Source organism: Myotis nattereri, assembly GCF_964212035.1.
Source record: "Myotis nattereri genome assembly, chromosome: 15".
In the NCBI taxonomy this organism is placed as follows: domain Eukaryota; kingdom Metazoa; phylum Chordata; class Mammalia; order Chiroptera; family Vespertilionidae; genus Myotis; species Myotis nattereri.
Genome location: NC_138090.1, coordinates 37,389,272 through 37,396,423, shown reverse-complemented (window position 1 = coordinate 37,396,423; position 7,152 = coordinate 37,389,272). Strand labels below are relative to the sequence as shown.

General features: G+C 33.7%; 1 long non-coding RNA gene across 1 annotated transcript; it reads right to left on the bottom strand.

Moving 5' to 3' along the window:
* Positions 1-1,329: 1,329 nt before the first annotated feature.
* Positions 1,330-6,823, bottom strand: LOC308530183. Its single transcript, XR_013996826.1, has 4 exons — positions 5,946-6,823; positions 4,921-5,435; positions 2,097-2,868; positions 1,330-1,585 (listed from the first exon to the last, which is right to left on the bottom strand). It is a non-coding gene; the product is annotated as an uncharacterized lncRNA (long non-coding RNA).
* Between the last annotated feature and the right edge of the window lie 329 nt (positions 6,824-7,152).

Below are 7,152 nucleotides of genomic sequence, written 5' to 3'. Positions count from 1 at the left end.
GTACTTAGAATCCTTCAGAATATAAGAAATTTGATCTCAGAACACTCTGTCAATGTGGTTACTGTTCTAAGAATTCACAATCATAAACATTGGAATGTTTTTGTGATGTAAATGGAAAACATGAATAACAAGTCTAAAGAACCTTATTACAAAACGGGTAACAAAAATACAGTGACCCTAGGTTCAAACAGGTCTCAAATGCCGAGTAACTGTTTACATTTCATATTCCCGTCATTCTGATGGCGTTTTTAAAGAAACTCCTTAGAATACCTAAGAATATGAGTTATAAGAGCTCAGAACACTGTGTAAATGTGGTTATATTTATAAGAATTCACAATAATATACACTGGAATTGTTCTGTGATGTAAATGGAACACTTGAATAACAAGTAAAAAGAACGTTAATACAAAACAGGGAACAAAAATACACTGAACAAACGTTCAGATAACTGTAATGGCGAGTTTACTGTTTACATTTCCAATTCCCCTCTTTCTGATGGCGTGTTTAAAGAAAGTACTTAGAACCCTTCAGAATGTAAGAAATTTGATCTCAGAACACTCTGTCAATGTGGTTACTGTTCTAAGAATTCACAATCATAAACATTGGAATGTCTGTGATGTAAATGGAACACTTGAATACAACTCAAAAGAACCTTATTACAAAACGGGTAACAAAAATACAGTGACCATAGATTCCAACAGGTCTCAAATGCCGAGTTACTGTTTACATTTTCTACTCCTGTCATTCTGATGGCGTTTTTAAAGAAACTCCTTAGAATAAAAAAGTATATAAGTTAAAAGAGCTCAGAACACTCTGTAAATGTGGTTACCGTTCTAAGAGTTCACAATAATAAACACTGGAATTGTTCTGTGATGTAAATGGAACACTTGAATAACAAGTCAAAAGAACCTTATTACAGAACGGGGAACAAAAATACAGTGAACATAGGTTCAAACAGGTCTCAAATGCGGAGTTTACTGTTTACATTTCCTACTCCCGTCATTCTGATGGCGTTTTTAAAGAAACTCCTTAGAATATTAACGTATATAAGTTAAAAGAGCTCAGAACACTCTGTAAATCTGGTTACCGTTCTGAGAGTTCACAATAATAAACACTGGAATTGTTCTGTGGTGTAAAGGGAACACTTGAATAACAAGTCAAAAGAACCTTATTACAAAACGGGGAACAAAAATACAGTGAACATAGGTTCAAACAGGTCTCAAATGCCGTGTTTACTGTTTACTTTTCAAATTCCCGTCATTCTGATGGCGTTTTTAAAGAAACTCCTTAGAATACCAAAGAATATGAGTTATAAGAGCTCAGAACACTGTGTAAATGTGGTTATATTTCTAAGAATTCACAATAATATACACTGGAATTGTTCTGTGATGTAAATGGAACACTTGAATAACAAGTAAAAAGAACGTTAATACAAAACAGGGAACAAAAATACACTGAACAAACGTTCAGATAACTGTAATGGCGAGTTTACTGTTTACATTTCCAATTCCCCTCTTTCTGATGGCGTGTTTAAAGAAAGTACTTGGAATCCTTCAGAATGTAAGAAATTTGATCTCAGAACACTCTGTCAATGTGGTTACTGTTCTAAGAATTCACAATCATAAACATTGGAATGTCTGTGATGTAAATGGAACACTTGAATACAACTCAAAAGAACCTTATTACAAAACGGGTAAAAAAATACAGTGAACATAGGTTCAAACAGGTCTCAAATGCGGAGTTTACTGTTCACATTTCCTACTCCCGTCATTCTGATGGCGTTTTTAAAGAAACTCCTTAGAATATTAACGTATATAAGTTAAAAGAGCTCAGAACACTCTGTAAATCTGGTTACCGTTCTGAGAGTTCACAATAATAAACACTGGAATTGTTCTGTGGTGTAAAGGGAACACTTGAATAACAAGTCAAAAGAACCTTATTACAAAACGGGGAACAAAAATACACTGAACACACGTTCAGATAACTCTGAAATGGCGAGTTTACTGTTTACAGTTACAAATACCGTCATTCTGATGGCGTGTTTAAAGAAAGTACTTAGAATCCTTCAGAATGTAAGAAATTTGATCTGAGAACACTCTGTCAATGTGGTTACTGTTCTAAGAATTCACAATAATAAACACTGGAATTGTTCTGTGATGTAAATGGAACACTTGAATAACAAGTCAAAAGAACCTTATTACAAAACGGGTAACAAAAATACAGTGACCATAGGTTCAAACAGGTCTCAAATGCCGAGTTTACTGTTTCCATTTCCTACTCCTGTCATTCTGATGGCGTTTTTAAAGAAACTCCTTAGAATACTAAAGTATATAAGTTAAAAGAGCTCAGAACACTCTGTAAGTGTGGTTACTGTTCTTAGAGTTCACAATAATAAACACTGATATTGTTCTGTGATGTAAATGGAACACTTGAATAACAAGTGAAAAGAACCTTATTACAAAACGGGGAACAAAAATACAATGAACATAGGTTCAAACAGGTCTCAAATGCCGAGTTACGGTTCATATTTCCAATTCCCGTCATTCTTATGGCGTTTTCAAAGAAACTCCTTAGAATACTAAAGTATATAAGTTAAAAGTGCTCAGAACACTCTCTAAATGTGGCTACCGTTCTCAGAATTCACAATAATAAACACTGGAATTGTTCTGTGACGTAAATGGAACACCTGAATAACAAGTCAAAAGAACCTTATTACAAAACTGGGAACAAAAATACATTGAACAAACGTTCAGATAACTCTGAAATGGCGAGTTTACTGTTTACATTTCCTATTCCCGTCATTTTGATGGCGTTTTTAAAGAAACTCCTTAGAATACCAAAGAATATGAGTTAAAAGAGCTCAGAACACTGTGTAAATGTGGTTATATTTATAAGAATTCACAATAATATATACTGGAATTGTTCTGTGATGTAAATAGAACACTTGAATAACAAGTAAAAAGAACATTAATACAAAACAGTGAACAAAAATACACTGAACAAACGTTCCGATAACTGTAATGGCGAGTTTACTGTTTACATTTCCAATTCCCCTCTTTCTGATGGCATGTTTAAAGAAAGTACTTAGAATCCTTCAGAATGTAAGAAATTTGATCTCAGAACACTCTGTCAATGTGGTTACTGTTCTAAGAATTCACAATCATAAACATTGGAATGTCTGTGATGTAAATGGAACACTTGAATACAACTCAAAAGAACCTTATTACAAAACGGGTAACAAAAATACAGTGACCATAGGTTCAAACAGGTCTCAAATGCTGAGTTACTGTTTACATTTCCTACTCCTGTCATTCTGATGGCGTTTTTAAAGAAACTCCTTAGAATAAAAAAGTATATAAGTTAAAAGAGCTCAGAACACTCTGTAAATGTGGTTACCGTTCTAAGAGTTCACAATAATAAACACTGGAATTGTTCTGTGATGTAAATGGAACACTTGAATAACAAGTCAAAAGAACCTTATTACAGAACGGGGAACAAAAATACAGTGAACATAGGTTCAAACAGGTCTCAAATGCCGAGTTTACTGTTTACATTTCAAATTCCCGTCATTCTGATGGCGTTTTTAAAGAAACTCCTTAGAATACCAAAGAATATAGGTTAAAAGTGCTCCGAACACTCTGTAAATGTGGTGACTGTTCTAAGAATTCACAATCATAAACATTGGAATGTTTCTGTGATGTAAATGGAACACTTGAATAACAAGTCAAAAGAACCTTATTACAAAACGGGGAACAAAAATACACTGAACAAACGTTCAGATAACTCTGAAATGGCGAGTTTACTGTTTACAATTACAATTCCCGTCATTCTGATGGCGTGTTTAAAGAAAGTACTTAGAATCCTTCAGAATATAAGAAATTTGATCTCAGAACACTCTGTCAATGTGGTTACTGTTCTAAGAATTCACAATCATAAACATTGGAATGTTTTTGTGATGTAAATGGAACACATGAATAACAAGTCAAAAGAACCTTATTACAAAACGGGTAACAAAAATACAGTGACCCTAGGTTCAAACAGGTCTCAAATGCCGAGTAACTGTTTACATTTCATATTCCCGTCATTCTGATGGCGTTTTTAAAGAAACTCCTTAGAATACCAAAGAATATGAGTTATAAGAGCTCAGAACACTGTGTAAATGTGGTTATATTTCTAAGAATTCACAATAATATACACTGGAATTGTTCTGTGATGTAAATGGAACACTTGAATAACAAGTAAAAAGAACGTTAATACAAAACAGGGAACAAAAGTACACTGAACAAACGTTCAGATAACTGTAATGGCGAGTTTACTGTTTACATTTCCAATTCCCCTCTTTCTGATGGCGTGTTTAAAGAAAGTACTTAGAACCCTTCAGAATGTAAGAAATTTGATCTCAGAACACTCTGTCAATGTGGTTACTGTTCTAAGAATTCACAATCATAAACATTGGAATGTCTGTGATGTAAATGGAACACTTGAATACAACTCAAAAGAACCTTATTACAAAACGGGTAACAAAAATACAGTGAACATAGGTTCAAACAGGTCTCAAATGCCGAGTTTACTGTTTCCATTTCCTACTCCTGTCATTCTGATGGCGTTTTTAAAGAAACTCCTTAGAATACTAAAGTATATAAGTTAAAAGAGCTCAGAACACTCTGTAAGTGTGGTTACTGTTCTTAGAATTCACAATAATAAACACTGATATTGTTCTGTGATGTAAATGGAACACTTGAATAACAAGTGAAAAGAACCTTATTACAAAACGGGGAACAAAAATACAATGAACATAGGTTCAAACAGGTCTCAAATGCCGAGTTACGGTTCATATTTCCAATTCCCGTCATTCTTATTTCGTTTTCAAAGAAACTCCTTAGAATACTAAAGTATATAAGTTAAAAGAGCTCAGAACACTCTCTAAATGTGGCTACCGTTCTCAGAATTCACAATAATAAACCCTGGAATTGTTCTGTGATGTAAATGGAACACTTGAATAACAAGTCAAAAGAACCTTATTACAAAACTGGGAACAAAAATACATTGAACAAACGTTCAGATAACTCTGAAATGGCGAGTTTACTGTTTACATTTCCTATTCCCGTCATTTTGATGGCGTTTTTAAAGAAACTCCTTAGAATACCAAAGAATATGAGTTAAAAGAGCTCAGAACACTGTGTAAATGTGGTTATATTTATAAGAATTCACAATAATATATACTGGAATTGTTCTGTGATGTAAATAGAACACTTGAATAACAAGTAAAAAGAACATTAATACAAAACAGTGAACAAAAATACACTGAACAAACGTTCCGATAACTGTAATGGCGAGTTTACTGTTTACATTTCCAATTCCCCTCTTTCTGATGGCATGTTTAAAGAAAGTACTTAGAATCCTTCAGAATGTAAGAAATTTGATCTCAGAACACTCTGTCAATGTGGTTACTGTTCTAAGAATTCACAATCATAAACATTGGAATGTCTGTGATGTAAATGGAACACTTGAATACAACTCAAAAGAACCTTATTACAAAACGGGTAACAAAAATACAGTGACCATAGGTTCAAACAGGTCTCAAATGCCGAGTTACTGTTTACATTTCCTACTCCTGTCATTCTGATGGCGTTTTTAAAGAAACTCCTTAGAATAAAAAAGTATATAAGTTAAAAGAGCTCAGAACACTCTGTAAATGTGGATACCGTCTAAGAGTTCGCAATAATAAACACTGAAATTGTTCTGTGATGTAAATGGAACACTTGAATAACAAGTCAAAAGAACCTTATTACAAAACGGGGAACAAAAATACACTGAACACACGTTCAGATAACTCTGAAATGGCGAGTTTACTGTTTACAATTACAAATACCGTCATTCTGATGGCGTGTTTAAAGAAAGTACTTAGAATCCTTCAAAATGTAAGAAATTTGATCTCAGAACACTCTGTCAATGTGGTTACTGTTCTAAGAATTCACAATCATAAACATTGGAATGTTTCTGTGATGTAAATGGAACACTTGAATAACAAGTCAAAAGAACCTTATTAAAAATTGGGGAACAAAAATACAGTGACCCTAGGTTCAAACAGGTCTCAAATGCCGAGTTACGGTTCATATTTCCAATTCCCGACATTCTGATGGCGTTTTCAAAGAAACTCCTTAGAATACTAAAGTATAAAAGTTAGAAGAGCTCAGAACACTCTCTAAATGTGGTTACTCTTCCAAGAATTCACAATAATAAACACTGGAATTGTTCCGTGATGTAAATGGAACACTTGAATAACAAGTCAAAAGAACCTTATTACAAAACGGGGAACAAAAATACAGTGAACATAGGTTCAAACAGGTCTCAAATGCGGAGTTTACTGTTTACATTTCCTACTCCCGTCATTCTTATGGCGTTTTTAAAGAAACTCCTTAGAATATTAACGTATATAAGTTAAAAGAGCTCAGAACACTCTGTAAATCTGGTTACCGTTCTGAGAGTTCACAATAATAAACACTGGAATTGTTCTGTGGTGTAAAGGGAACACTTGAATAACAAGTCAAAAGAACCTTATTACAAAACGGGGAACAAAAATACAGTGAACATAGGTTCAAACAGGTCTCAAATGCCGTGTTTACTGTTTACTTTTCAAATTCCCGTCATTCTGATGGCGTTTTTAAAGAAACTCCTTAGAATACCAAAGAATATGAGTTATAAGAGCTCAGAACACTGTGTAAATGTGGTTATATTTCTAAGAATTCACAATAATATACACTGGAATTGTTCTGTGATGTAAATGGAACACTTGAATAACAAGTAAAAAGAACGTTAATACAAAACAGGGAACAAAAATACACTGAACAAACGTTCAGATAACTGTAATGGCGAGTTTACTGTTTACATTTCCAATTCCCCTCTTTCTGATGGCGTGTTTAAAGAAAGTACTTGGAATCCTTCAGAATGTAAGAAATTTGATCTCAGAACACTCTGTCAATGTGGTTACTGTTCTAAGAATTCACAATCATAAACATTGGAATGTCTGTGATTTAAATGGAACACTTGAATACAACTCAAAAGAACCTTATTACAAAACGGGTAAAAAAATACATTGAACATAGGTTCAAACAGGTCTCAAATGCGGAGTTTACTGTTCACATTTCCTAC